General features: G+C 33.7%; 1 pseudogene; it reads left to right on the top strand.

The window, feature by feature from the left end:
* LOC139854434 (protein MOR1-like) overlaps positions 1–13,578 on the top strand; it is a 112,419-nt pseudogene that overhangs the window by 45,636 nt on the left and 53,205 nt on the right.

Here is a 13,578-nt window from a genome sequence, read left to right as displayed (position 1 = left end):
ATTATGATTATGAAATATGGCAAATGGATGTCAAGACCGCTTTCCTAAACGGACATCTTGAGGAAGATGTCTACATGGTTCAGCCTGAAGGTTTTGTTGATCCGAAATATCCTAAGAAGGTATGCAAGTTAAAGAAGTCAATCTACGGATTGAAACAAGCATCTAGAATGTGGAATCATCGTTTTAATGAGGAGGCCAAGAAATTTGGCTTCATTAAAAATGGTGATGAAGCTTGTGTATACAAGAAAGCTAGTGGGAGCACTATCATGTTCCTTGTACTATATGTGGATGATATATTGTTATTTGGAAATGATATTCCGGCAATGCAAGGAGTTAAAACTTGGCTAAGTAAATGTTTCTCCATTAAGGATCTTGGAGAAGCACAATACGTTTTATGGATTGGGATCTACAGGAATAGATCTAAGAAACTGATAGGTTTAAATCAAAGTGCATACATTGAAAAGATCTTGAAAAGGTTCAAGATGGAGAACTCTAAGAAAGGTTTGGTACCTATTCAAAAGGGAACACTTCTCAGTTCATCTCAGTGCCCCACCACGAAAGATGAACAGGAGAGAATGAAGAAAGTCCCATATGCTTCTGCCATTGGGTCAATCATGTATGCAATGATATGCACTAGACCGGATGTGTCATGCGCTCTCAGCTTGACAAGTAGATACCAGAATAACCCTGGAAACAGTCATTGGGTTGCTGTTAAAAGTATATTGAAATACCTTAGGAGGACTAAGGATATGTTTCTAATATACGGGTCTGGTGAGGAGGAACTTGCAGTAAAAGGTTACGTGGATGCGAGTTTCCAAACTGATCGTGATGATTCTCGATCACAATCCGGTTATGTCTTCACATTAAATGGAGGTGCGGTCTCTTGGAAGAGTTCAAAACAGGATGTTGTTGCTCTATCCACTACAGAGTCAGAGTACATCGCCGCATCATTGGCAGCTCAGGAAGCTGTATGGATGAAGAAATTCATCGACGACTTAGGAGTAGTCCCTTCCATTCAGGACCCTCTTGAGATCTTTTGTGACAACGAGGGTGCGATTGCTCAAATCAAAGAACCTCGTGCTCATCAAAAGACCCGTCACATTGAGCGGAGATTCAACTACATAAGGGATGAAGTTGAAAAAGGAAAGATATGTATTCGCAAGGTTCACACAGATCTTAATATAGCGGATCCACTCACGAAGCTCTTACATGGAGCAAAACATGAAGGGCATGTTAGTGCATTAGGGCTTCGATATTCTAGTGATTGGTTATGATCTGTTTTAAGTATTGTAACGGAACGAAGTGGTTCAAACTCATTAATATAATTATGGTTTAATTTATTTTGAGTTATGTTCCTATTTTGCATATTTTATCCATGAATAAGTAATTATTCTAAATTCCGTAGTCGATCACATTTGTGGGAACAAGTGTGAGGTTTAGACTATTATGAACTTGGATTGGTATACATTCACGGACTGAATGTGGGGCAAGGTTGCTACCAAGGTTCATAGATATTTGTGGGATGCAAATATTGGAAGACCCGCCCTCAAGATTTGCTAAATGGAGCCTTTGTGGTTGATCACATGTAATCTTGAGTAAAGGCGAATATCATTGTATCCTCTGACCTGAGATACATATTGGATTCAGATATTTACCAAGTATTGTGCCTTGAATCTTTCCTTCGCTATTCTGAAATATGGTAGTTCATAAGGAAGAGCTCAGGTACAATGCAGGGTACATATTTAGGACGTATGTAGTCAAGATGGAATTTGTCCCTCTTATTCGTTGAGAGTCAGATGTCTAAGGCCTGATAAAGTTAAATCTAGAAAGAGAGTGATCACTCTGTATCTCTTGGATTTAACATGACATCTAGGATGAAAGGATATAATGAAAAGATTCACCTATTCATATTCGAGATGGGAACTCGAAAGGGATGATGTTATTGAATGGCACAAAGTCATAACATATTGGGGGTGATGGACGGTCGTTAGGTGGTATCCGTCACTTGCATTAATTTCTTACGTTTCTCGTGCAAGTGGAAGATTGAAAGTATTTCGTATGCCCGAGAGACGTATTAAATCAATGTGGCTAATATGTTATGATCCAAGTCGGGTCATACCCAATAACACGCTTACCGACACCTTATACGTATTTAATCTTAATGAACGGATCATTAAATGAATACGCGACACTTGGATTTTAGAAAATCGGTTTCTAAAATATTATCACTTGAAATAAATTATTTGGATAATTTATATATATATTATTTATAGGTTTAAATAATTATGTTGTGTTATATTTTATAAAAGGTTTATAAAACATGTAAATATCAAAATGGAGGGACAAGCATGCTTGATTCTTGTGTTTTTCAAGAGCACAACTTCTCATGTGCATGTGCATAAGGACCATGACTTGTGGGAATCAAAACACACATGCATAACACAACATTTCAAGTGAAAAACATTACCTCTCTCTCTCTCTCACATTCTGGTCAGTTTTTTTCCAGCAGAAAAGAGAGAACGTAAGGTCATTTGGAAGCTTGAACAAGTGCCAAAATCCTAACCAACTAAAGGCAAAAGGTGTTGGGGTTATTGCTTGGGGTATGCAACACTTGAGGCTTCAAGTTAGAAGCGTAAAAGCCATCAAAACTCATCAAACTTTCTGCTCAAATACAGCTGCTGCTGTTCGGTTTTCTCAAGGGCAGAAAGTGGGTTTCGAGCTAGGTTTCAAGGTGATAAAGGTTTAACCAACTCAAGGGTGGTTTGGTGTATTGTTCTATCATCTTCATCATCATCTTAAGCCTTCAAAACAGCCCTCAAACTTGGTTTTGAGGAGGTATTGAATCACTTCTTTTCTTGTTAATTGTAAGCATATATTTAACAACTTGATCCTTGTGGGATTTAATTATAAATTGGTTTAAAGATAACAAGTAATATATGATAATTACACGCTTCCGTTTATAATGATTCTTAAAAGGTTTTAAGATATATGAACTTGTTAAATCCCAACAGGTTTTGCATGGTTGCAAATATTGTGTTTTATTATTTATCAATAATCAAGATTTCAGTGTTGCATTTAGTCTCGCTACGTTTTTGATGTTGAATTTACGTTGTTTTTTGTTTTGTTTTGGGTGAAGGGTGTTCTACCTGGTAAATGTATATTAAAAATGAAATATTTACAATGACTGTTGGATTTACATTGTAGATAGTGCAAGTGGAAGTACTATTTTAATTTGAAGCAATATATGTTGGTTATATCAAAATGTACAATGTTTGAAGATGCTATTATGTATTAATGTAGGTACGCGAAGGAAGTTTGCGATTCAATTGTGGCGAAATGTCTTACAGGGAGGCCAAAGACGGTGGAGAAGGCACAAATTGTGTTTATGCTGTGGGTGGAATTGGAGGCTGTGGATGTATTTTTGGTAAGTTTGATGCAGAATTATTGCTTATTATTTTTGGTTAGCTAAATCTAAACTCATGTTTTCTTTATAGTTTCCGCACCCTTCTAATTGTATCTTTTCATGAATACTTACTTTAATTTAATGTAATGTTTTTCCCCATCTAATGTCGTCCGTCTCGCCCAAAAACTTCTAAAACGTCAGTCAGACGGTCGTGATACTAAAAAGTCAGGACAAAGTGACAAAGTCAGTCAATGTCAATATGAGTCGGGTCAATGTAAGTATGAATCGGGTCTGAGTTGGGTGGTCAGAGGCGGTCAAAATAAGCAAAAGTCAAGGCTGGTCAAAGTTAGTTCAAAATTTTGATATTTTCAAAAATTAGATGTTGTGCTCTATAAATGTGTCTGAAATATTTTTTACTATTTATGTTTGATATATCTATGTTTATTAAAAAGTCAACAGTGGTCAACGTCTGACTAGTCCTCTCAACTGACTAATCGTTTCAAGGTCTGGACCGACTCGTCTCCATCTTGTGACTCCCCATAGTGGATATATAATACCGTTGCAAGTTTTTTAATGCATTTGGTACTCACTCATCTACAAGAAGTTCGATTTTTCCCGAGTGCTGTTTGAATGATCAGCAAACCTTCCAATATATGTAGGTAGTTGGTTCCAGGATGGCTATAATTTCATAGTAATATTTGCTCTAACCAATTTTACCTTTGACAATACAATGATCGACTCTAGCTTTGAAAGTTGTGAAGTGTGTTTTATTGCGCTACGAAAATAACCAACTGCAAAAGGAGACTAGACAATTTGTGTTGAAGTTGAATTCCAATATTCATTTCTACAATCGTTTTGTGTATGAGGTGTCATTCTTCTTATTTAGTTGTTTTTTCTTGATAGGATGCTATGGATAAAGCAATCAAGAATAAAGTCGCTAAAGCTGTTGTACCTGCCATAGATGTCATGTTTCAAGCCTTAAGGTTTGGTGTTTGAATTTTCTAAACTTTCAATACTTGAAAGGTTTAAACTTTAAAACATTTTTTTTTTCTGTTATTTATTTTATTGATGTCTTTATTTCAATAACAGTGAATTTGGTTCAAAGATTGTGCCGCCAAAGAGAATTTTAAAGATGCTTCCGGAACTTTTTGAACATCAAGATCAAAATGTCCGGGCTTCATCCAAAGGACTAACACTTGAGCTTTGTCGTTGGATTGGTAGAGACCCTGTTAAGTCCATATTGTTTGTGAAAATGAGGGATACAATGGTATGTATGGTCATCACTTACTATTTAACTTATATAAACAATATATAAAAACAGTAACAGTTAACTTTTCTTAAATTACTACTAATACCTCTCTCTTTCACATAAAAAGAAAAAAGAGTTGGATGCTGATCTTGCCAATGTCACGGGGACTGCTAAGTCTACTCGCAAAATAAGGTTTTTGACATCTTTACATCATGCTAGTCTTAGTCTTAGTTACTAATATTATTATTATTATTATTATTATTATTATTATTATTATTATTATTATTATTATTATTATTATTATTATTATTATTATTATTGGTGATGATAAGAGTTTTGATCATATTTACCAATTCTCGCCAGATCCGAGCAAGACAAAGAACCAGATCAGGAAGTTGAGGCTGAGGATGCGGGAGCTGCTCATTCTGAAGACTCTTCTGCTGAGGGTATGCGATTAAATTAACAGGGTTTATAGAACGTACAATTGTGAACAAATTTTTTTTTTTTTTTTTTTTCTTAAGCAATTGTGAACGAATGAATTTGTACTGATGTGAATCTGTGTTGCAGATCTGCATGAAATAGATGAATATGAACTTGTTGACCCTGTTGATATCATAACACCTTTAGACAAGTCAGGGTTTTGGAAATGAGTAGTGAGTGCTTCTTGTTTAGTTTAGGAAAATCAGTAACCATGTTTACATTCATGTTATTACTATTTAATATTTAATATTAATATTAATTTTATACTCGCACGAATACCATATTTACAGTAATTTGATATGTCAGAAAGCTACCAAGTGGTCTGAGCGGAAAGAGGCTGTTGCAGAATTGACTAAGCTTGCTTCTACAAAGAGGATTGCTGCCGGAGATTTTACAGAAATATGTCGTACACTTAAGAAGGTAGGTATTTATAACTGTCCATATCCTTCAAAATTTCCTGAATTTTATTTGCTCTTGTCGGACATAGTTATTTTATAATCCACATTGTAATTTTGAATTTGTTTCTCTTTGCAGCTTATAATCGATGTAAATATTGCTGTTGGAGTTGAAGCAGTCGTAGCCATTGGCAAACTTGCACTGGGACTAAGAACTAATTTTTCCACTTGTGCACGCTTTATACTGCCCGTTTTACTTGTAAGAGTGTACATTCGATCATGCATGTTTACTTGTGTATTCATACAGCTACTGGTGTGGGCTGTTAACATGTTTCACATTGCTAAGTTGTTTTTTTTTTTAATTAATTTTTGAGTTTCTAATAATTGGTAATGGAGTTCCTTGCACGTTGTAATATTATTTTGACCTTCCTTTTTTTTTTTTTTTTTTAACTTCATCTTTTTTCCTTTTTTTCCTTAAAGGAAAAATTGAAAGAGAAAAAGCCTACCATGACTGAAGCACTTACTAATACTCTCCAAGCAATCCACAAGGCTGGATCTGTGACTCTTGCTGATATCGTTGAAGGTACTAAAATGGACAGTTTATAATTTAGTTTTCTTGCCTTTATTTTCTGAATATTATCAACAAGTATTTTGTTATAATACTTGGATAGATAGATGGTTTACTGAACAATATAATAATTCAATCTATTCTGTATTAGAGACTAGAATATCCATATCCAGTGGCGGATTCAGGAAATTTTTTCACCGGGGGCGAAATTTTTTTCTAATGAGTAGAGATTTTTTTTTTTTTTGCAAAATATGGAGGTTTTGGGGCAAAATATAGAGTTTTTTGAGCAAAATTTAGAGATTTTTGTTCAAAATACGAAGGGCTTGGGGCAAAAAAAAATTCCACCGGGGGCAAAATCAAAAAACCAAAAAAATTTACACTAAAAATTGCAAATCCACTGGGGCGGGTGCCCCACCCTGACCCTTAATAGGTCCGCCCCTGTCCATATCCATTGTGGTAAACAAATATTAGTAAATTCGGTCAATGGTGCATTTGGATGTGCACATATAGGTGAAATTTGATGGTTGCATATAAATTTACTTTTATCGGCTTTCATGCTCTTAAGATAATTCTTTCAACTCTCTAAGTGGAGTAATATCCACCTAAATAAATGGATTCACTACAGATGTTAAAGCAGCTGTCAAAAATAAAGTTCCACTTGTACGATCACTGACATTGAATTGGATAACACATTGCATCGAGACAAGCAACAAGGCTATCATTCTTAAAGTGCGCAAGGAATATGTTCCGATTTGCATGCAGGTTAGTGCACATATAATTTTTGAAATTTAATATTTAAATGTATTAAATACAATCCGACTAATCTCCGAATTGTCGATTACTCCTTCCAAAGTCCTGACCGATTAATCCCCGAATAGTGAATTTTGCAACCTTGTTGGTGTCTCATCAAGTATATACTTAAATATCAAGTCCATTAGTTATAAATGGTTATTTATTATTATGTGTTCTTTAACCAACGGATTCAGCGCATTAATAATGAACACATATTAGATCTCTCATTTTGTTCAACTCATGAGCATGATATCTTAGTTTGTGAATTTGTGTTGAATTTGGTGTTGGTGTTTATCTTGTTGTCAATATCTTGTTTTTGTATTGAACTAGTTTATTTTTCCTTGTAGTGTCTCAATGACGGACGAAACGAGGTCTTGCCGGACGAAAGGTCCGGACGATAACTCGTCCCCGAAAGTGATCCCGGACGACCTTTCGTCCCTGAAAGGTCGTCTGGGAAAGTCCGTCCTTGAAAGTATTCCTGGACGACGACTTTTTCATCCCGGACGCACACGTGGGCCCCACTTTGACTTTCAACGCTGCATTCGTGGACGGTTTTCTCGGACGACTCTTCCCGGACGAGAAGTCGTTTCTCCGTTATAATATTAAACTAATATTTATTTTATTTAATCGTTAAACAACGCTGGAATAATGACGTCATAATGACGTCGTAACGTTTCCTGGACGACTCTTCCCAGACGATAAGTCGTCTGGGAAAGCCATTATCTGCATTTTTAGCAGATTTGGTTTCTGCATTTCCAGCCGAATAATACGGCACAAAACTGCAGTTTCCAGCACATTTACAAATGAAAAACCTGCTATATAATAACGATTACGAATTCACAAAATACCATAATAACACTAAACAAAAGTCTTGAAACATACACTTGTCCAAACATGCATTACAATATCCGAAAAACTACAAAGTAAAATATCGTTTACAAAACGTACGAACCATTTCATAATTGTCTTGACGCACACCAAACAAATTACAAACCGTCAAATGCATCATTATACAAATCGTTATCAAAGTCATGGTAAGAGCTCGGGTTACCGGAAGTGGAAGTACCGGTATTGGAAGTACCGGTAGTGGAAGTACCGGGAGGATAGCCAAATCTTGGTCGAACATCGTCGGGAATTTGCATATTATTAAAAGCAATTATTCGTTCAATGTCGGCCGGCGTGTAGTATGGTTGTGGTGGTATTTCGGGTTGACGACTCCGACCGGTAGACGATGAAGATTCAGAATTAGTTACCGACTTTGGCATCTTCGGGCCCAATCCGCGTTGGTGTCCCGGTCGTTCGCCCAAAACTTGTTCCATGATAACTTCCTCGTCGGTGCCGGGAAATTCTTTTAACAACCTCTTCATATCTTTCTACAAAGTTAAAAAAATATAAATATTACTAACATATCATTATTTATATATACATACATACGTATAAAAATGTATCACTTACAAAACCATTATATTATATATATATATATATATATATATATATATATATATATATATATATATATATATATATATATATATATATATATATATATATATATATATATATATATATATATATATCGGGAGTACACCAATTGACTTATACTTATATTTATAAGAAGTACACCATAATCTATAAAAATGTATCACTTACGTAATTTTTTTTCGGTATGAACGAATCATTCCACTTGGTACGATCCTTGGGTTTGTGCAAGAGCTTGTAATTTTTTATAGGACCGACTTCCAAATCCTTGGCTTGACGTTCGTGCTACAAACACATAAATAAATAACTTAAATGTATAAAATCAAATAACCCATTTTCTTACATTTTATCATTTATATAAAACATTAAAAACAAGTAGGTGCAAGTAATTTACCAAATGTTTAACTATCGATTTGGCACCATGCAAACTGTTGTATTTGACTTCAGCCCGGTTTTTTTTTATTTTGAGCACAACGCTTTCGATATGCTTCGTCAAGCATCATGTCAACAAAAGGCTCCCACTCTCGGGCTTCACAATCCTCGGGTGGGTTCGCACGAATGAAATTTATATCATTCGGATATTCTCCTTCGAGGAATTCGTAATAACCAATATACTCACTTTTTGCGTTTTTCCATCGTGCCGCCGCAATCTTGTTAATACCCGTTCGGATTTCAGCTGCATGCTCACCTTCTAGCCATGTATCAATTTGAAAGTAATTCTACGATAAAAAGTAATAAATATATTAAAAGATTATATATAAGAAACGCATACATACATATATATATATATATATATATATATATATATATATATATATATATATATATATATATATATATATATATCTATATATATATATATATCTATATATATATATATATGTATATATATATATATATATGTATATATATATATATATATATGTATATATAAATATATATATGTATATATATATAAGTGTATATATATATAAGTGTGTATATATATATATATAGATATAGATATATATATAAGTATATATATATATATATATATATATACGTATATAACTATATATATATATATATATATATATATATATATATATAAGTAGTAATTAATTAAACTTACGCGTATATCAACCCAGACGTCGTCTTTGAAAGATGATGGCACATCCGCCCAACACTTGTAATATTTTGGGAAGCTTGGTTTCCGAACAACACTAGATATCAAATTAACAAACATTGCACTATTGTCGCCTATCAGATTAATGGTTTTCAACTTAATATCAAAGTCAATCGGGAGTTTTCCATGAGCATTCCTCAACTTTCGCAAACCTATGTTTTGTGTTTTTCCCCGTTTACCCCGATTATTTTGGCCCCCGTCCCCCCGGCCCCCCCGACCATCCCGGCCATCATTAGGAAAAGCATAGCAAAGAAATTCATCTGCATAAATACAAAATAAAAGTTAATAGAACAATGATATATACATATACATTTATACAAAACACGCAGAAAGCGGTCCCAAAAAGGGGACCTTCCAAAGTTAATTTCTAATGAATTAACCTTGGACGGGTATTCTATAGGATTGGTTAATTTCGAACCTAAGGTAGAACTATTTCGAAATTAACCACTAAACCTAACAATAAGCATACAACAATAAGCATAAGCATAAACATAAACATAAACATAAACATAAACATAAACATAAACCTAAGCATAATCATAAGCATAAACATAAACATAAACAATAAAATTTATAATTATATACTTATACTTGTATACTTATAATTACATACTTATATACTTATACTTGTATACTTATAATTATATAAGTATATACTTATACTAATTTTTCTAATTAAACTTGTATACCTATCAATTTACTAATTAAAATTAAATTTTAGGAACAATTATAATCAAAACTTAAGCAACTTAACAAACTAAGCATGAAATTCATGAACCTAAACATATTGTCATACAACAATTTCATGTTCTTGACAATTTCATCACAAAACCCACCACTTTACTAACTAAATTCGGATTTAAAGCCTCAAAATATTCAAGAAATCAACAAACATAAGCATAGTAACAAACTAAACATGAAAATCATAAGCTAAAACATATATAATCACAACAATTATCAAATGTTAACCCCAATTTTCGGATTTGGGGTTTTAACAAACTAAACATGAAAAAGAATCAAAATTAAAAAAGAAAAAAGTGAAGAACATACCTTGGTAGTGATTGGGATAAAAGATTGTTGGATTTGGTGTGAAAGAAGCTCGAAAATGCCGGAAACCGCTCGATTTCGCCGGAAGTGTGTGAGTGTTTTTGGTAGGTGAAAGTGTGAAAAAGGAAGCCAACAATTCAGCTTTTCTGCCGATTTTTTGCCGGATGACACATCCCGGACGATAAATCGTCCGGGAATAAAATGGAGGGAAACGAAAATATTTAGGCGCCGCTGAAAATTTTGGTGGAGTGAGTTTTTTTATTTATTTTCTTTATTAATTACATATAAATTATAAAAAATTACTTAACAATAATTTTTAATTACTTAAATATTATTATTAATTACTTATAAATTATAAAATTATTTTAAATTTTAAATAAATTAATAATTTAAAAAACAATATAATTACTTAAGTAATTAATTAAAAATTACTTAATAATAATTTTTGCATAATTTAAAAAAATTATTTTTAAAAAATCAAAAAAAATTACTTTTAATTTCTATTTAATTTACTGATAATTAAACCCTAATTACATTCAACCTACCCCTAAGTAATTAAACCTTTATTTAAAGCATTGTACAATTTCAGAATAATGACAAAAAGGTGCAGTAAAAAGTTAATTATACATCATGGGCTTACAGGGAAGTAGCTGAGTGTGATAAATTAATTAAACCTTTTTTTTAATTTATTTCTAAAAACGGCTATTTTTTCACCTATAAATACACCTTCTAACTCAACTCATTTCACACACTTCTCAACTCAAAATCAAAATCAAAACACTTCCAACCAGTAAAAATGTCAACACTTCCCCCAATGATTGTTTCATTCGATGTTCGTTACGGAGGTGATTTCCGTAATAAAATGAAGGAATACATGTGGGGCAACACAATTTCGTTTGAAGATATCGACATTCGTGATGTTGGTTTACAAGACTTGCTAAACTTTCTGAAGGAAAAAGTTCCGTGTGAATTCACGGCTGTTTACTTTTATAAAGACGATTGTGATGCGGATTTAAGGCCAGCAAGTTATCTCTCTACCGATGACCAATGGTACTTTATAAAAGATACTATTGAAGATCGTGGTAAACGCATTTCTCTGTATGTGGTTCTTGAAGATGAAGAGACGTTGGGTTATCGTTACCTCGCTGAATCAGCTGAAGCGGCAACAGAAAAACCGATGTCTCCTGAGTACCTCACAGATGGTGAAATGACTGGTGAACTCTACTTCGCAGATGATTAATATTTTGTGTTGTATTTTAGTTTAATTTGTTTCGAGTTTAAAAAAATGTAACCGTTTGTGTGATGAATAAAAGTGTTGTTTTGCAATCTTTCCAACGGATAAAATATTTAAAAATAATAATAAATAAATGAAAGGAGGGGTGCAGTAGCTGAGTGCACTGTAAAGTAATTAAACCTTTATTTAAAGCATTGTACAATTTCAGACTAATGACAAAAAGGTGCAGTAAAAAGTTAATTATACATCACCTCAAACAGGGAAGTAGGTGAGTGTGATAAAAGAAATGACATGTCGTCACTAAATATTAAACCCTAATTAAATTCAACTGTAACGACCCGGAAATTTCCGACCAAATTTAAACCCTAATTTCTATATGTATCTGACACGATAAGCAAAAACCTTAATTTTAAGTCTAGGAAGTGTGAAATCTTTATTCGGATAAACAGTTACCTTTGACCATGCCTGACGATTCACGAACAATTATGTGTACATAGATATGTATGTGTATATACTTGTGTGATTATTAAAATTAAGAAATTTTGATCGGGTTTCAAACAGTTATTGAGTGAAATAATTAAATATATTTTTTTTTAATCTAAAAATTTGAGATTTTTAGGAACACTTTTTATCCGTAACTGTTTAGCAATGGAGCACGATTTATTACCCGAATGAAAATCGTCGATAGATAAAATAAAATGTTTCACACGTTTCTTCAATCTATGATTTAATTGAGATAGATATTTATGATTATATTATATTATTATAATTACTACTCCGTGATTTAAGGAATTCATTACAGTACATATTTTGTTTTATTTCTTTTTAATCTCCATCTATCTACTCTTTGTTTATGCATATATACCTGCACTAGATAAATAGATATCCACAATTCAACTATCTAAATATTATAGTATATATACATATGGACTTGAGATATAGACTTAGAGAATCACACACACAAACACAACACTTCTTCTCTTTCTTTCTTCTTGATTTATCTTCGTTCACCTCACAACCAAAGCCACCCTCATCCACCACCTTGAACCATCGTGATCACCAATACAAACCCATCGTTTACCACCACTTATAAACCGTAAGCACTTGCTACTATTTCAATCTGTTAACCACAAACCATTTCCATCGAACCACCATAACATTTCATATTTCTTTTTCGGTCATCACCACTCGAAACCACACCAAACCCACTTTGGTTTTGAGACTACCATTCGAAGAATCACCTTGTAACCGAGACCATCTAACACCACCTTGACCCACAACTGTTTCTACTTCGTTTATTGTTGAGGCAGACATCCTCAATCACCACCACAACGATCACCGTCAATAACTCTTTCATCAAACACCAACACCACAACCAAATTGTCACCTTTGTCGTTTTCATCACCCATCACCATGAACCACCTTCTTTAATGTTGTTTTGATGAACCATCGGCTAACCATATCTCACCATCTTCGCGCCACCACACAACCTCCTACAACCTTACAACTCCACATTTTCCCTTCTTCTTCGAAAAACCATCAACATAAACCATCACCTTATTTATATGTCCTTGTTTCCACCATCCTGCTTCAACCCTAGAACCACCACAACCACCCCATCACTACCATAACCGTTAACCTCGCTATCACCTTCTTCCACAAACAAAATTGCCATAAAACCTACTCGAAGTACACTGCAAAAACCTACTGAATTTCTTTGACAAACAGTACGCTGCAACCATCGATGACTATAGCAGCTAGCATCG

Source organism: Rutidosis leptorrhynchoides, chromosome 6 (assembly GCF_046630445.1).
Source record: "Rutidosis leptorrhynchoides isolate AG116_Rl617_1_P2 chromosome 6, CSIRO_AGI_Rlap_v1, whole genome shotgun sequence".
Lineage (NCBI taxonomy): Eukaryota > Viridiplantae > Streptophyta > Magnoliopsida > Asterales > Asteraceae > Rutidosis > Rutidosis leptorrhynchoides.
Note: the sequence above shows the minus strand (reverse complement) of the source record. Positions and strands in the feature narration are given on the sequence as shown.